The sequence below is a fragment of the Urocampus carinirostris genome, chromosome 8 (genome assembly GCF_059441175.1).
Source record: "Urocampus carinirostris isolate Australia breed hairy pipefish chromosome 8, RoL_Ucar_1.0, whole genome shotgun sequence".
Lineage (NCBI taxonomy): Eukaryota > Metazoa > Chordata > Actinopteri > Syngnathiformes > Syngnathidae > Urocampus > Urocampus carinirostris.
The window spans coordinates 20,361,382-20,380,531 of record NC_142356.1 but is presented as its reverse complement, the minus strand read 5'-3'; the positions used below and the strand labels follow the sequence as shown (position 1 = coordinate 20,380,531).

At 44.0% G+C, this 19,150-nt stretch overlaps 1 protein-coding gene across 1 annotated transcript in view; it reads left to right on the top strand.

The window, feature by feature from the left end:
• The first annotated feature begins 14,346 nt into the window (after window positions 1-14,346).
• Window positions 14,347-19,150, top strand: part of LOC148361188 (vasorin-like) — a 34,733-nt gene continuing 29,929 nt past the window's right edge. The window contains exon 1 of the mRNA XM_088341907.1: window positions 14,347-14,509. The gene's annotated coding sequence lies outside the window, so the exon portion shown is untranslated. The remainder of the gene's footprint in view (window positions 14,510-19,150) is intronic.

The window sequence follows — 19,150 nt, the reverse complement described above, 5'->3', positions numbered from 1 at the left end:
ACACTTTAAACTTAATGCATATGAGAATAGTAATACCCCCTCCATCGCGGGGGTACACACCTCTACACGTTAAATCTGCACAATTGAACCCTTTTGTCGTGATTACCTAACCGGAGTCACCTGAGGTAATCAGCTGGTGTGCTGGAACGCGATCTCTTGATTGGTGGAAGTCTACTACATAAGCTGTCAGCGTCCAGAGATGGACGTTCGAGTGTCTTCCTCATTTCCTGAGTGAACCTCCAACATTCAAGGTACCACAAGCCCATGTATATTCCAAGTCTGATTCTCGTTGCCTGACCCTTGTCTGTTAAAAGTTTACGATCTACTCTTCCGCCCCGGCCACCGACTTACCTGCTACGTTTCGCCACGCGTTTTCACCACGGAGTTGCCATATCGTCCCAAGAGGCTTTCCACTGCCAAGGCTCGACGTCCCAAGCCTGCTCCACCGAACCTTGTCACAATAAAGCCTTTAACTGACGCTATTGGATCCGAGTCCTTGTTCTGTTCCATGACAGAACACTCGAACCAAAGCATGGATCCAGCGACAGTTCGTCCCACCTCTGAGAGATGCGGAAATGCCGAACAGGAATCCGCGCTACAGCGCCTACAACACACCGAAGGCGCAATACAACAGATCGTCCACGACGTATCCACACTAGTCCGGCAAGTACGACGTCACCAAGAATTTTTTGAACAGTGCGAAGCTCCCCCGGCAACACGAGCACAAGATCCAGTTCCGCCCCTTTCTGATCAGGTCGGCAGTGTTGAACCACGAGTAGGTTCGCCAGAGAGATTCAGTGGAGAGCCCGCCCAGGTCCGCCCCTTTCTTATAAATTGCCGACTAAATTTTGATCTACAACCGCGAGCCTTTGTGAACGAAAAGGCGAAGGTGGCTTTTGTGATAAATCATCTGACTGGCAGAGCCCGCCTTTGGGGAACGGCAGAATACGAACGGGGGGCGACAGCATGCACCTCTTTTAATTTGCTAAGCCAGGAGATGATTAAAGTTTTTGATTCTGGAGCCTCATCAGTCGATGCTGCTCGTTCAATCTTGAACATTCGCCAGGGGAGACGCTCCATTGCCGACTATGCCATTGACTTTCGCACACTAGCAGCCCAGAGTCACTGGAACGAAGAGGCGCTGGTCGACGCCTACCTCCATAGCTTGTCCGGTTATATCAAAGACGAATTGGTTTCCCACGCTCCTCCGGTAACTCTTGACAATGCTATCGAACTGACCGCCCGGATCGACCGTAGGGTTCAGGCAAGACGCAGAGAGAGAGAAGATCCCAGCCAACCCATCACCCGGCTAAGTCAAGACATTAGTAAGATACCGAACCCCCCAACCAATTCTACCGCACCTCATGAGATGATGGAGGTGGACCGCACCTTTCTCTCCGTCGAAGAACGCCAGCGAAGGCGTACTGAACGGCTATGTTATTACTGCGGCGGCCAGGGACATAGGGTGGTCAATTGCCCGTTAAAAGCCAACGCTCGTCGGATATAGGGGACATCCGATTGAGCTCAGCTTTAGTATCGTCCCCCAAGACTGATAGACCTGTTCTCCGGGCAAATCTCATTATTTCCGGTACATCTCAACCCTTCCATGCCCTCATCGATTCTGGTGCTGAAACAAATATCCTGGATTTGTCACTCGCACACAAGATGGGGATACCTGTTGAAACCCTTCCTAACCCGGTATCAGCTCGGGCTTTGGATGGCCGCCTATTAGGCACCGTATCTCAAATAACGGAACCCATTGAACTACAGTTATCTGGAAATCACAGAGAGAAGATCCGATTTCACTTACTTCACTCCCCTAACCAACCCCTTGTCCTGGGTCATCCTTGGTTGGTGCAACACAACCCCCATTTCGACTGGCGCACTGGGTCGATACTTGAATGGGGCATGGACTGTCACCAAACCTGTCTGCAAGCCGCTCCTTACCCAAATCATCCTGTTTCCACGAGGGCTCCACCCAATCTGTCCAAGGTCCCAGCCTGTTACCACCACCTACAGGAGGTCTTCAGTAAAGCTAAGGCCTCTTCCTTGCCCCCTCATAGGCCTTATGACTGCGCAATTGATCTCCTGCCGGGGTCTGCTCCTCCTCGGGGCCGCCTCTACTCCTTGTCCGTTCCCGAGAGGAAGGCCATGGAGGAATACATTTCCGATGCCTTGGCGGCTGGTATCATTCGACCCTCCTCTTCTCCTGCTGGGGCGGGGTTCTTTTTTGTGGGAAAAAAGGACGGGTCACTCCGGCCCTGTATAGATTATCGGGGCCTTAATGAAATCACGGTTAAAAATCGCTATCCCTTGCCGCTGCTTGCCTCTGCTTTTGAGCTTCTACAGGGGGCCACGGTCTTCACTAAACTTGATCTGCGCAACGCCTACCACTTAGTCCGAATCCGGGAGGGTGATGAGTGGAAGACGGCATTCAACACACCCAACGGTCACTACGAGTATCTGGTAATGCCGTTCGGATTAACCAATGCTCCAGCTGTTTTCCAATCTTTGGTAAATGACATTTTACGAGATGTGCTTAATCGTTTTGTTTTTGTGTATCTGGACGATATCTTGATTTTCTCAAAGTCCCTCGATGAACACCGAAAACATGTCCAGCTGGTTCTCCGTCGTCTCCTAGAGAACTCTTTATTTGTTAAGGCAGAGAAGTGCGAGTTTCACGCCAAGACAGTCTCGTTCCTGGGCTACATCGTGGCGGAGGGGACCCTTCAGATGGATCCTGCCAAGGTATCAGCAGTCACCTCTTGGCCTGTCCCTGAGTCTCGGAAAAAGCTCCAACAATTCCTTGGTTTTGCCAATTTCTACCGGAGGTTCATCAGGAACTACAGTTCGGTGGCAGCTCCCCTCACGCTTCTTACCAGTCCTAGAGAGCCATTTCGGTGGTCTTCCGAGGCTAATGCAGCTTTCAACCGTCTAAAAACCCATTTCTCTACGGCCCCCATACTCCAGGTACCGGACCCTGCACGCCAACTGGTAGTGGAGGTGGACGCCTCAGATGTGGGAGTGGGTGCTGTCCTGTCCCAGCGGTCGGACAAGGACCAGAAGATGCACCCGTGCGCCTTCTTTTCCCGGCGGTTGTCCCCGGCCGAACGCAACTACGACGTGGGGGATCGTGAGTTGTTGGCCGTCAAGCTAGCCCTGGAGGAATGGCGGCATTGGTTGGAGGGGGTAACGGTGCCGTTCATAGTTTGGACTGACCACAAGAACTTAGAATATATTAGATCGGCCAAGCGGCTCAATCCTCGCCAGTCACGTTGGGCCCTGTTGTTCACCCGCTTTAACTTCACTCTGTCCTACAGACCCGGATCTCGAAATGTGAAACCCGACGCGCTCTCCCGACAATTCCAGAATTCCAATGACACACCTCAGGGTCCCGCAACGGTCCTTCCAGCTTCCTGTATGGTGGCAGCAGTCTCCTGGGATATCGAGTCCCGAGTCAGAGAGGCGATACCCGATCAGGCGGGCCCCAGCTCCTGTCCCGAGGGTCGACTATTCGTCTCCGAACCCTTACGGTCCGAGGTCCTCCAATGGGGGCACAATTCTCACTTTTCTTGCCATCCGGGGTCGGCTCGGACTCACAGTTTCTTGTCCCGACGCTTCTGGTGGCCTACCATGGCCAAGGACGTTAGGGAATATGTCTCCGCCTGTCAAGTGTGCGCCCAGAACAAAACATCCCACCAACGTCCGGCCGGTCTGTTACATCCACTTCCGGTTCCCCGCCGCCCATGGTCCCACATCTCCTTGGACTTTGTGACGGGGTTGCCAGTATCCGAGGGGATGACGACTGTACTAACTATCGTGGACCGATTCAGTAAGATGGTCCATTTCGTGGCACTACCGAAGCTCCCCTCCGCCAAGGAAACTGCAATGATAGTCCAGCAGCATGTGTTCCGCCTCCATGGCATCCCTCTGGACATTGTTTCTGACCGTGGTCCCCAGTTCTCATCCGCGTTTTGGAAGGAGTTTTGTCGTCTGTTGGGTGCCTCTGTCAGCCTCTCATCAGGGTTCCACCCTCAATCCAATGGGCAGTCTGAACGAGTGAACCAAGATTTGGAAACGGCACTTCGCTGCATGGTCTCTAGCGAACCGTTGTCCTGGGCTCGGCAATTGGCATGGGTGGAATATGCTCACAATTCCTTGGTTAGCTCATCCACTGGAATGTCCCCCTTCCAGTGTGTGTATGGGTACCAACCCCCTATGTTCCCTAGTCAAGAAGAGGAAGTAAACTGCCCGTCAGCTACGGCGAATGCACGTCGCTGTCGGCGAACTTGGGCTCGTGCTCGGGCCACACTCCTTCGGGCTAGCAAGACTCATGCCGTTGGAGCTAATCGACGGAGGAGTCCTGCTCCGAAGTACCAGGTGGGCCAGAAGGTGTGGCTAGCATCAGCTGATCTTCCACTGAAGGTTGAGTCGAGGAAACTGGCTCCTCGGTATCTTGGCCCATTTCCTATAGTAAAAATTATCAACTCCTCAGCAGTCCGTCTCCGTCTACCAAGATCTATGAGAGTGCACCCCACGTTTCATGTTTCCCGAATCAAGCCCGTCAGCCAGAGTCCGTTGGCACCCATTCCACCTCCTCCCCCAGCTCCACGCTCCTTGGACGGGGAGCCTATCTATACAGTGCGCCGCCTGCTCCGCTCCCGACGCAGGGGTCGGGGCTTCCAGTACTTGGTCGATTGGGAGGGATATGGTCCGGAGGAGAGATCATGGATTCCCAGCAGGCAGATCCTGGACCGATCTCTTGTGGCAGAATTCCATCAACTGCATCCTGACCAACCAGCACCACGCCGTGGTCGTCGTCGTAGGTCTGACGCTGCTGCTCTTCCACCGGCAGACCCACCCGCTACCACCCCTTCAGATGCGGACGAAGGGGCCTCTATCCACTCGGAAGAATTCTGAGGGTTCATCGGACGACCTCTGGGCCCTCCATTTTTGGATTATTGGTGATGTATTTTGGGTTTTGGGGAATTAATTGTAACTGGCCTGTGATTTTTTTTTTTTTCCCTTGGATTACCGGTGTTGCCATGTGACGTGTTTGGATTTATTTTTATTTTTCCCTGGGGGACTTCTGGAGCCGTCCCTTGAGGGGGGGGTTCTGTCGTGATTACCTAACCGGAGTCACCTGAGGTAATCAGCTGGTGTGCTGGAACGCGATCTCTTGATTGGTGGAAGTCTACTACATAAGCTGTCAGCGTCCAGAGATGGACGTTCGAGTGTCTTCCTCATTTCCTGAGTGAACCTCCAACATTCAAGGTACCACAAGCCCATGTATATTCCAAGTCTGATTCTCGTTGCCTGACCCTTGTCTGTTAAAAGTTTACGATCTACTCTTCCGCCCCGGCCACCGACTTACCTGCTACGTTTCGCCACGCGTTTTCACCACGGAGTTGCCATATCGTCCCAAGAGGCTTTCCACTGCCAAGGCTCGACGTCCCAAGCCTGCTCCACCGAACCTTGTCACAATAAAGCCTTTAACTGACGCTATTGGATCCGAGTCCTTGTTCTGTTCCATGACACCTTTTTAATTATTAAGTTGATTTTTTTTAATCGAAATTGTAAAACTTGATTTATAAATTCACTTTGCACTAAATGTATATAAGAATAGTAACACCCCATCCATCGTGGGCGTCAAGACCAGAACGGAGACAGGACCCACTTGCATTACGTTTCTCTCAGTTTTACTGGAAGAAAGGAAAGGGTTGCCCCCACGATCTGCTGATCGCTGGGCGCGGGAAGCAGGTCGCTCTGAACGCGGAAGGGGGTCTTCTGTCCCTATTCAAACCCACTCCTATCTGTCCCCTGTTGTCAGTCCGTCTGCAAACCTCAGTTTACACTAGGCAAACCTTTTTTTACGACCCTGACTCCAACTTGTTTTTTTCTCCTGTTTATCCCCTGGCTTCAACCCATTTTTGATCCTGACCCCGTTACTCTCCCGTCCCGGCTTTCGACCTTTTTTGTCCCCAACCACGTCTACTCTCCTTTGCCGGCTTACGACTCGCTTATGACCCCGACCATTTTTAGATAGACAAACAAATTTACCTCAAATGGGAGCCACAGCAATGAAACACAAAATAATTGATATCTTAGTAGACAAATTGGGTTGTTTTTAAACTACCCAATAATAATGTGAGAGTGTACTCAACTGAATGTCCAACTTTTGAGAGTGTGTAAAGCAGGAACCAAGTAGGTGACATTGAATTTGTTTTAAACACACATGATATCGTAGGGCAGGGGTTGGCAACTCAGAATGTTGTGACGGCCAAATTGGACTCCAAAAAACGCCCCCCCGAGACATTTGTTTGAAGCTGCAAATAATCAAAAGCTTTATGTAAGCCTTACAAGGAAGTCAACACGTTATTAAATATATGCTGAATATATCTATATTCCTTGGACAATATGAAGAATGTTTCGTATTTTTCCTCCTTCAGAAACCGGATCATTTTCCGTTATCAAGAATTTTTGACAAACCGCCAGGGAGACACTAAGAAGTGCCAAAGTGCTGACCCCCGCCATTGGGGAATACTTACAGTATTTTCAAGTTCTTTTTTTGTGTCAAACCAAATAAGTGCGTCGCCATCTCGTGGACATTAGTGAAATCATGCCTGAATATTAACGGCAGATAGACCTAAATAAACAAGTTATAGAACTTTACCTAAATAAATAAAGAAATAAAGGCATTTTCAAAATAAATAAATAAACAAAGGAAAAAGGAAAGAGCGACAGAGAGATGGAGAGAGAGAGAAACAAAGAAACTACCAAAAAAACACAAAAAAGCGAACAAAGAAACAAACAAAGAAATCAACGGAGAAATGAACAAATAAAAAGATATCAAAGAAATTAAACAAGACAGAGGGTGGCTTCAATAGCTTTAAATTTAGAAAAAAACAGGAATTTTGTGGTTAATGAACATCAATTCAAATATTTAGAACACACAAATCCACATTTTATTAAATCAAACCTGTCGAAATTTCCTGACATTGTATCATATCGAACATCAATTATCATGTCGAAGGCAAAAAACAGGTTATTACCACAAAATATTCAGAACATATTTAGAAATCGGGAGGGTGGCTATGTGGTAAGAGGGGGAAATATCTTCAAACTCTTCAATGTAAGAACAACATTGAAAAGTTTCTGTATTTCTATAGCCGGTCTCAAACTATGGAGCAATCTACGTGAGGACCCGAAACAAATTAAAAATATCCATCAGTTAAAAAAAAGGTACAAAAATATGATACTTAAAGGTTATAAAGAAGAATGAACATGAACAATTGTTGTGGAATTGATTCATGCGTATGTATATATATATATATATATATATATATATATATATATATATATATATATATATATATACACATATGGGTGTGTATTTGTGAATATGTGTCTGTATGTTTATGTGTATATGTCATGATTATTTATTGCCCTCACCTGTGCCCGCTTGTTTGGTGCCAGCTGCTGCTCGTTGCCTGATTGATTCCCCTCCTACTTAAACTCAGTACTCCAGTCACTTCTTGTCAGTCCATCAGTGAACCTCCGCATACGCAAGGCAAGCACTTTGACTTTGGCTCCCGTCTGTCCCGTTTTCATCTGTATCCTACTCGTCTGCTCCTGATTTCCCGTTCGTCCCTGGCTATCGACCCGTTTTTGCCCATCGACCACGCTCTGATCTCCCACACCGGCTATCGACCCGTGTTTGCCCACTGACCACGCTCTGATCTTCCGCTCCGGCTATTGACCCGTGTTTGCCTACCGACCACTCTCTGATCTCCCACTCCGGCTATCGACCCGTGTTTGCCCACCGACCACGTTCCGATCTCCCGCCCCGGCAGATCCACTCATTTCCGGATTCCGATCAGGCTCCGGCCCCGTGAGCTCCCTGCTCCTCCTGCCCAGCAAGCACCAGATCGCTGCCGTTTGTTTCCTCGCATCTGACTTCCTCGATATCTCGATAAACTTTTTTTGTGAAACGTTACGCATTTGGGTCTACTATTTCTTCTGGTTCTGGCTGTATATGTATATTATATATATATATATATATATATATATATATATATATATATATATATATATATATATAATTCCATGTGAAAGTATACATATGGCATATTATGAGTTTATATATATATATATATATATATATATATATATATGTATAAGACGCGGGGACGCGGGCAAACGAGAACACTGTGTCTGTCACGAGGTGGAGTGGAAGTGGTGACCGGACCAGAACGGAGGAAGGAAGGGAGAACTCAATTGCGTGACGATCCAAAACTTTTATTTACCAAAATAAAAGTTGTCCATAACTCAGGGACAAGACAGAACACACAGGTTTTAACAAAACGTGCAAACACAGGCTTCTTCCAACTCAACAAAACAGGACAAGGCATAACAGAACGGACAATGTGTATATATATAATGAGCCAGCACCCGCAAAGCCCACAATCCAGCCTTAAATAGCAGACACGCGATTAGTTGAACTGCTTCAGCTGGTGCCCAGGGGGCGGGGCAGACCGGTCGCCAAGGCGACCATGACAGAGCCCCCCCTTTAAGGGACAGCTCCCGAGGTCCCAAAAAGAAAAAATTACTACCTCGCGCCCCGGAATGGTTCGACGCTCACAATTGGGGCAACCCCGCTCCCTCCTCCGAACACGCAGGAACGGGGAGAGGCAGGCGCCATCTGCGTCGGGCGGATCGGAATCGGCGCTCGGCAGGGGGGGTCCAGCGGGCAAACTGGACAGGCGAAAACAGACAGGCAGAACCGGCGAGAACAGGACAGGTAAACAAGGGAGTCGGACAGGCAGAATCAGGGGAGTCGGACTCAGGACAGGCAGATTCAGAAGAGTCCTACTCAGGACAGGCAGGCCGCGGAGTCGGAGTCGGACAGGCAGGCCGGGGAGTCGGACAGGCAGGCCGGGGGGTCGGAATCGGACAGGCAGGCCGGGGGGTCGGAGTCGGACAGGCAGGCCGGGGGGTCGGAGTCGGACAGGCAGGCCGGGGGGTCGGAGTCGGACAGGCAGGCCGGGGAGTCGAAGTCGGACAGGCAGGGGAGTCGAAGTCGGACAGGCAGGGGAGTCGAACAAGACAGGCAGGGGAGTCGAACAAGACAGGCAGGGGAGTCGAACAAGACAGGCAGGGGAGTCGAACAAGACAGGCAGGGGAGTCGAACAAGACAGGCAGGGGAGTCGAACAGGACAGGCGAAAACAGGACAGGCGGAGTCGGACTGGCAGGCAGCGGAGTCGGACTGGCAGGCGGCGGAGTCGGAGTCGGACTGGCAGGACGGGGAGTCGGACTGGCAGGACGGGGAGTCGGACTGGCAGGACGGGGAGTCGGACTGGCAGGCGTCAAATCCTCCCGGGACCCCATTCGAGGCACAGCATAGGCCACGACGGGCGGGGCCGTGGTCCGAACGGGTAGGGAAGGATACCTCAATGGGTGCTTGCCAAACGGCGTCCTCCAGTTCTCCCCAAATCGCGCAGGGATCGTCCGCTGAGTTCAAATGTTGGCTGGCTCATTCTGTCACAGAATGGAGTGGAAGTGGTGACCGGACCAGAACGGAGGCAGGAGGCAGGAATGGAGAACTCAATTGCGTGACGATCCAAAACTTTTATTTACCAAAATAAAAGTTGTCCATAACTCAGGGACAAGACAGAACACACAGGTTTTAACAAAACGTGCAAACACAGGCTTCTTCCAACTCAACAAAACAGGACAAGGCATAACAGAACGGACAATGTGTATATATATATAATGAGCCAGCACCCGCAAAGCCCACAATCCAGCCTTAAATAGCAGACACGCGATTAGTTGAACTGCTTCAGCTGGTGCCCAGGGGGCGGGGCAGACCGGTCGCCAAGGCGACCATGACAGTGTCAGTGTATGTACATTTATTTATATTTGTTTTCTTAAAGGGGTGAGATCTAATGAGCTATGCTTCTTTTCACTCCTTTCTGAATATGTATTTTGTTTTATTTTACTCCGTTTTGTGGTTTATGTAGCTTTCTCAGTTTTCTTTTTTCCATTTTTACATGTTTTTATTTCCCGAAATTTTTGCATATTCAGAATAAATAAATGACAGCAATGACAGCAATGACAACAAAAATAAAAACATGAATTTAATTCTGTTACCAATCAAAACCAAGATTTCAATTGCCTTATATTCATGACTTTGTACTGGATTACCACAAAAGACATTTCTTTCCACATGCACATTGGGCTTCTTTTGAAGTTTAAAAAGAACCAGTTGATTCTTATTTGTACATCCAAGGTTCAATGTTGAACTCAAGCAGCCCATTGTTTCCCCGATGTATCGGTAAAGTGCGATCAATGGAAAGCAGGCCCATCACCCGTTTGTGTGACGCTTCCCATGAAAAGTTCACACTGTAACTAGTCATTGTAAAGCAGCAGAGCAAACACCTGTGTTTGTTTTCACCTGCTCCTGTCAAATGTTCCTCTTTCTGCACCTTCTTCTCACGTGCAACTACAAATTCTCTGCTGACTTTATCAGGATTAGATCATGTTCTTTTCCTTCGCAACAACCAGCTAGCTCATTAATGCCATGGATGTGAGGGAATGGCATCAAAGTCACAGTGGGGAACAGATTTTCAAAAACAAATAGTGCTGCAACACATCTAGACAGAAATAATGGAACTATATTGCTTGCTCTCTGCGTGGTTGGGTCTGTTACTCTAAAAATGTAATCCAACACAATTACTAGTTAACTGTTAAAATATGAAATATGTATAATAGTAAAATAATCGGACCACCATAACATTGGGGAATGTAACAGGAGTTCTTTTAATTACTTTTGGATTACTCCAGTACAAAATATTCTAATAAACGACAAAAATAACACAACATGAAAAAAAATACAAAAATTTGTTTAAGATAAAGTTACAATGTAACCTTGAAAAGGAATTGGAGAAAACCAAAGTCAGGTGATTTCTCGTAATCCTACAAAAACTGCACTCATTTTTACCATGTAAGATTTAGCAAAAATTAAACATTCTCTTTCAAACGGCATACCAGATAGGCTGTTTTTGTCCACAATTTGAACACATTGTCTCATGGATTTTCAACAAAAATTACCTGCGAATACAAAAAGAAGATGGTCAATCCAATTTAAACGTCCTTAAACGCATCACAAGCACACCAATATGCACACACATAAACAGCTCCACAAAACTGCAAGCTCGGCCCAATTCAACAAAATGAGTGCAATATTGAAGGACAAATAAAATGCATACAAAAATTAATTGTCTTTTACCTGCAACACACAAACAAACATGCAATTTATACAATCTGCGCAACAGACACAGACGTTACTACAATCTGTGTGTCATGATGACTGATTAGGATCACCTGTGCCCGCTTGTTTGGCGCAAGCCGCTGTGGGCCACCTGATTGGTTCCCTGTCCTTTTTAATCTCAGTCCTTTCACTCGCCTGTTGTCGGTCAGTCAGCAAACCTCTGTTTATACAGGGTAAGCACTTTGACTCTGACTCCGGTCGGTCCCGCTTTTTGCACCCGTTTTTTCCACCCGTCCGCTCCTGATCTACCTGTTTGTCTCAGGCTACGACCTGTTTCGCTCTCCCATCCTTCTTACGACCCGTTTTTGATTCCGACCACGTTTTTGACCTGTTTTTTCCTTCCTCGACACCACCATCTCCTGCTCCGAAGGATCCACTTCCGTGTTTGGTTTACGATCCTATTTTGTGAGCGGCTTGCTTCTTGCGTCCAGCGGGCACCGGATCGCCGGCGCTGCCCTTCCTCTTTCTATCAATAAACTTGTAGTTAACGTTACGCATTTGGGTCCTGATTCAGTTCTGGTCGTGACACCGTGTGCACGTTGTGTGTAAGCTTCATCTCTCTGTCTCTCCAGTGGCAATGATAAAAAATATTATAGCCACAATTTGTCTATCGGCACATTATGTATATGTAAAGATACTTTTGAATCAAATTTTAATCATGCAAAGCAATCCTCATTTCAACTAAATATACCTGTTATTTGAGTATTTTTTTCTGTAACTGTAACAGAATGCAATTTTTTATATTTAAATGGTTAATATGTAAAAAAGTCGCATGTATTCCATAAATCCCCAAACTTGGCTCTCTGTAAAAGCAAATGCTTATTGAGCTGCTGTAACCATATTCTTTATGCATTTATTTTTCACATACCATACTGGCCCCTGGTGGCCAAGAAGCACATGAGAAAATGAGCAGCACAAAATGATCAAGATAGGAAAACTATATATTCTACACTTTGGCGGTCACCCTCGCATATACAGTATGTTTGTGTGTGGATTCACATTTCTTGATGTCCCTGAATGTGGGGTCAGGGGCCCTCCCGTCCTCACCCAACCCCGGTCAGGGCCCTCACATTATCGCCTCTAACATCTCCGTCGACAGCTCGTTGGCACGCTGAATTTTGAGAAGAAGAGCACCTGTGCCAATGCTTTCCCAAGATGCCCGCTTGAAATAGATACTCAGACGTAACACTTTAAGTGATGCCAGTATAAGTCAAATTTCTAAACGTGAACATGTGCTGAGTTGTTTACAGTGTAATGTTTTATTTGAATATTGTTAATATGGTGATTGTTCACACTGCTAGAGATACAGACACATGTTTGTCGCTAACATGGGAGTTAGCGATTAGATAGATAGATAGATAGATAGATAGATAGATAGATAGATAGATAGATAGATAGATAGATAGATAGATAGATAGATAGATAGATAGATAGATAGATAGATAGATAGATAGATAGACAGATTTTTTTATTTTTATGTTTGAGTTTGGGGGCAGTTCACTTAAGACTCACTTAATTATAAAAAAATCAAAGGTAGGGTGAGTCGTTCGAGGTCTTCCTAAAAGGTTGAAATTATAATATTTTCCCTTTTAAGTATGTGTTAACAATTCCCAACTGAGTTCAAAGAGCCCTTATTATTTGGTTTTCCACCGCACCTATCTGCCTTTATCCAAAGCTGTTTAGGGTGGAACACATCAGGTTGGAAGAAATGGAGGCACTAGGGAGAGAGGGTCTTTGGAAAGATATTCTTGTCAATGCATTTATTTTCCTTGTATTTGCCAGTGGAGCATGAAAATGGTGAAAGTAAGAAAACGCCTGTTTCAAGTACAGTCACAACGGTAATCCAAACCCCAAAAAGAGTTTATACGAGCGTGTTTATGAAACGCATGTAATTGCATGCGCAAAATAAGAAGCTTGACAGAGGCTGAGAGTATGCAACACGCCAGGAGATGAGTAAAAAGGTTCCAAATTGTGAGGAGCTCCTTAGAAATTAGCTAGGTTGCTACATACTGAAGGATTTTATACATTTGACTAAGAAGGATTTTATACGATTGAATACAAGTTACATTTATTGAGTGCAATGAAGATTTTCTCCGAATAGGCTTAAGTTCAATGAGCTGTGAAAGTTCAGGGCACCCTGGTCTGGTAGGAAATATTGTTTACAGGAGTGGCGGGAACTGAGGTGAGGCTGATAAGATAATCAGCGCATCCAGATGCGGAGGGGCCCTGATGACGGAGGACCGCCGACATTGTTTTGATAAACGCTCTGTTGTTTTGGTTAATTCCAGACATCACAGCGATCTTCTTCAAGATGGTGGAGCCCAGGGGGCTTCATTTGCGCGCCCATGGGAGGAGCCGGGACACCATCTTGCGGAAAGACGTAGGCCGAGAGAAGAAGGCTAAAGGATTTGGAGAGAATGCTTCCCAGAGACTCCCAGAGACTAATTCGACTAATTCGGCCATATTCGATGGAGTTCACTTAGTTAAATTGTTAAAGAAATTAAATCTGCCCCCGTGTGAAAATGTCGGCTATTCTTGTTCATCTTTTCCATCAAGAAATGAGCGTGCATTGTTGGGTGGATGTAGGTTGTGTTTAGTTAATGGAGTCAGATAACTAATTCGAACAATTTGGTAAACGATACACTTTAATATTTGATTCCCAACAATACTTAGAATTCAAATCGCAAGATTAAGGTGGGAGTTCTCATGCACCATTAGAATAACTAATCTGCAGCCACCCATTGATGTGGAAGAATGTTACAGTAACTCACTCAATCACTTTGAGCAAATATACTTAACAATGGTAGGCCTATGCTTTTGTGCAATGATAAAATTGGGATGTTTCATGCGTGGCACTCTGGTTATAGAATCCTTATGTGATTAGTGCACACTTTTGGTTCGGGACTCCTACGCATGCAGGTAGAAGTCTCCGCCTCGCCCATTTCAGTCCTGTGCGCACCTCCCCCTCCATCTCCTCCTTCTTCAAGTCTTCCTCCGCTCGTGGATCGGAGGCGGAACACTCAGTTTGGATCGGGACACGCAAAGAGGAGAAACGGAGCCTGGCACGTCGTGGACATTTTGCGACGTGCACAATTTGGATAATAAATTGTGAGTCCAGCAGATAGATTTATGCCGCTGGGATTTTTGTTGCGCTTTGGATCACATCTTACATAAAAAAGGTGAGTGACAGCTCGCATTTTACACCCACTCGCCATCACGCAAGCACAATCGCGCGTGGAAAGGACGATTTGAAAAGTTGATTCAAGAGTGCGTTGCTTTGGATTGTACCAGAGTTGGATGGATAACTTGTCAATGAATGGAACTATGAGAGGCTGTCTGAGTAGAAAATCATACTTGTTCTCATATATATCATTACACTCTCACACATGCACAACTATACTCTCACACGGACGCAGGGTGCATGCGAGAGTATAGTAGTTTTTGTGCATGGGTATGACTGTCTGTATGAGAGTATAATTGTGAATGTGTGAGAGTATGATGTTATACGCAAGAGCAAGTATGAATACCTTACGGAATTGCTCTCCTTTGGTCACGACTGAAATGTCTTATCTATCAGCTGCTGCTCCAGACACTTTACATCAATGGTCCCCCAACTACGTCCCCTCTCCAGTTCTGGTCCGATCCCCTGATCAATTACACAGAGCATTTTGATTTTTTATTTCATATACCGTAATGTGCACTTTGTTTTAACTTAAAATGAACACTAAGTCTGGATGCATGCTTTTGATTGTACAGGATTTATACTGAAATTACGGCTATGAGCGTGCAGAACTTTTACCACTGGACTAACAGTGTTGTTCTTTGACAAATCTAAAGAACAGTATTTGGTTATTATTTATTTCAGGAAAAGTATTTTCTGACTTTTGTTCTGTGAATAATTTCTGTAGAACTACATTTTTACATCTAGGCAATTATTACACTTTTCCTTTCACAAATTGACCCAAACACTTTATCAGAGGAGGGAAAAGTTTTGTGGCCGTCACATTTTCAAACTGTTTTTTTCTTGTTTTTTTGTTTTGTTTTTGCTTACAATAACTGTGGAACCGTGTACAATTGTATTGTACTCATACATCACATACATATTTATTTATTATCATAGTTGGCTTATTTGAATACTTTTTGATAAATATATACACATTGCCTTAGAATACATTCAACTAATTTGAGTACCGTTTCATACTGCACTGTGAAAAGCTTCGAATTAACTTGCACAAAACTAGGTGCATTTGTTTTAAAGGACCCTGTTAGTTATTGTTGACTTAAATGCCCTGTTTAAGAATCACCACATTTAAAGAAAACAACATCCACAAAAGGATATTTTGGGAGAAAGGGCACACTATTTAGCACAACCTATGCCTCTGTTCTTATAAACCTACATATACATTTACACGTCAATTCAAGTCATGTTTATTTGTATAGCTCTTAATCACAAGGAGTCTCAAAGGGCTGCACAGACTATTGCAAACCACAGACTATTATGATACCATCCCCTGATCTAAAACCTACATGAGGGCAAGGAAACACTCAAAAACCTCAACATGAGGAAAATGAAGAAACCTTGAGAAGGGACTGCACATGAGGTAATCCCCCTTCCAGTATGACCAGGCTGCGCTGGATGTTGCAATAACAAATAATACACGGATATTGTCAAGGTGAAATATAGGTCATTCATAAACTAGAATAGAAGTGTGTTTTAAGCCTAGATTTAAACAGTTCCACTGAGGTTGCAGATCAAACTTCAGAGGGTAGAGCATTCCACAGCACATGGATACTTTTGAATAATCTTTTGAAAATTATATCAAATGTGTAATAAAACATCAGCATGTCACAGTTTCCATGGCGCCCAATTGGCCCCGCCCGTGTGGCACCAGCTGCGGCTCATTAATAGATTGGCTTTCCGTCTTTTTAAGGTCAGTGCGCTCTCTCTTACCTTGTCAGACCGTCAACGAACTTCCGCCCCCGCAAGACGTGGGTTTCGACTCGGGCCTGTCCCTGTTAGTATTTCCTGTACGGTATTGTTCCCGTTTATTGTATCCTGTTTAATATCGGTTTTCAGTTTAGTTTCCGTCTTTTTGTCCTGTTTATTATTTTCTCCTGTTTTCGTTCCCGTGTAGTTCGTCCTGTTTATTTTCGATATCCTGATTCATTATCTATCCTGTCTGTCCCGCCCTGTCCGGTATCGACTCCATCTGTCCGATATCAACTCGTGCAATTGGAATCGATCTCGTCGTTCTCTGGCTTCAGGTCTTTCCACGCCACGTGCATGACTCCCCAATTCCCGTGAAATAAAAGGCTTGTTTGAGAACGTCACGCGTTTGGGTCCTGATCCTGTTCTGGTTCATGACACAGTATGATATATAATATACATCTTTATGCTTTTGACTGGTCGTTTCTGCCCTATATGCTTAGTTTTGGAATTCCGGACAAGCCTGAACACCCGCAATCCAAATCCAAGTGATTGGAGTTGCAGAAAGGAATAGATGAATCAAAAGAATCGGAAGACAGTCAAATTGGTGTTGTTTGTATTTTTTTTAAAGCTATGGTGACGAATGTAGCAGTTTGCAAAATATGGAACTATGAAGTTGAAATAGTTGTGGGTTATTTGTGGCGACATTTAGTGAAGTATTTGGTCACAAGTTGACGATCCAAAACCGTCATTTGCATATGCAACATTTAAAGTCAGCGAATCCTTACATGAGAGCACTTGCAGTCCAATATGATATACTGTATATTAATAAGAGCACTTATAATCTTAATCATGATCATTTCGTTGACAATGCAAGGGATTGCTATTGTAATTTTGTACTCTGCTGTTGCTCCATGTATTCCGTTAATGACATTTAGTATTTCTCTTTATTTGCAATACTGAAATGATCTCTTATACACAATTTTCTATATTATTCACATTAATGCTCTTGACAACAGGAAAACGCACATGCTCGCACAAACATAGAAACTGATTCTTTTTTATGTGCCTGATGAACATGTTTGTCCACGTGTGAGAGTGGCTCTGCCTGTTTCCTCCATGGTTTCGTTTTCTCAAAATCGTTACTCTTTTTGGCTAATTGACAACAAGGAAGAAACAGCCCACATTTCTCCCGATTGGCACAAGGTTAGGAAGTGACATGTACAAAAAAAAGTCCCTCAGAGTTTAAAGAAATTAAAAACTGTTGACGATCACAATGACAGATTGATTTGTCCAACTGTATGCGGGTACATCACACCCACAGTTTTACATCGACATCTAAATATACACATTTTTATAGTTTTCCTTCTACATTTTTCTAAATTATGAACAATGAATGTTAACCCCACCTGATAAAACTTCTTTGCAATATTTTGTTATATTGTTCCATATTTCTAATTATATTATAATTTCAGTAATCCCTTGTTTATCACGGGGTTTAAGTTCCAAAAAGAACTTGTAGCAGGCAAAATCCATTAAATCCTTGAGTATACACTAAAACCCAACAATAAACCTCCTAAAAAGGCTCAAAGATTTGTTTAACAAATACAAGTACTGTGTAACCAAATTAAAAATCCATTTTATCCATAAAAAAAACCCTACTGAACCATAGAATAACAATTAGCAGGGAGACTGTTTAACCATTGAGAATGCGTAACACAATTCATGATGCAATTCCATGAAGTAGCGTAACTGTGAAAAGTAAACTGTGTATTAGCAAAAGTTTATTGTTTGGTAATAAAATATTTATTATTGGTATTATTCAGATTTTTATGATTATCATATTATTATGAGTCTTAATATTATTATTATTATTATTATATTTTAAGAGTAATACGACTAAGAATAAGCATATGTATTATTATAATTGTTATTATCATGAATACAATTACGATAATTATCAAAGTACCCTTATTATTTTTCATTATATTTTTATTATTGAATTATGTTTAATGATAAACATAACAATAGTATCCAACTTATTATTATTGTTATTATCATCGTTACACTACGATTTTTTTATTAGTAATATTATAGTGCTACTACTCCCATTATATTATTATTATTATTATTGTTATCATCGTCATTAATTCTGTTCTTTTAAATATTACTATTATTAATATTATTATTATTCATTATTTAATTAATATTTTATTAGTATGTGTTGTGTTTTTATTTGTAAAAGTAAAATTATTAGTTAAACAAATTATTACAAAATTATTTGATTAAAAATCCAATATAATTTGATAGTAAGTGTAAAAAGCAACTACAATAAACAAACAAAAAACACAAAAGAAACAAAGGGGAAAGGTCTTTGAAACCACTAATAGGCTTGGGCCCATTTAAACAGTTTTTATAGTTAATTTATCTTGGTACTTGAAAATTTGCGGTGCAGCAGAAATATAGAAATGTGTGAATTAACTTGAACTGTCAAATATCTATTTTAGTGTGAACTCATAGAATAAAATAGAGAATAGAATAGAATTTACTTTTATTGTCATTCTTTGTAACAATGCACACAGAACGAAATGTCGATACACCTGACCCGTAAAGTTAAACTGTAGCGAGCCGATCCAGCCGCAGCCAAACAGGGCGCAGCCATTTTAGTCATTAGGTGACCAAACAACCAATTCCAACCCTTAATGCTGAGCGCCAAGCAGGGAGGCAATGAGTACCAATGTTGTAAGTCTTAGGTATGACTCGGCCGAGGCTTAATCCATTTTTATTTCTTGACATTTCTTTTCATTTCATAACAAGATAATAAAATAAAAATGAAAAACTATTACAATAATAACATATTGGCTTCTTCGGTGCCATAGCTTGAAATCTTGAT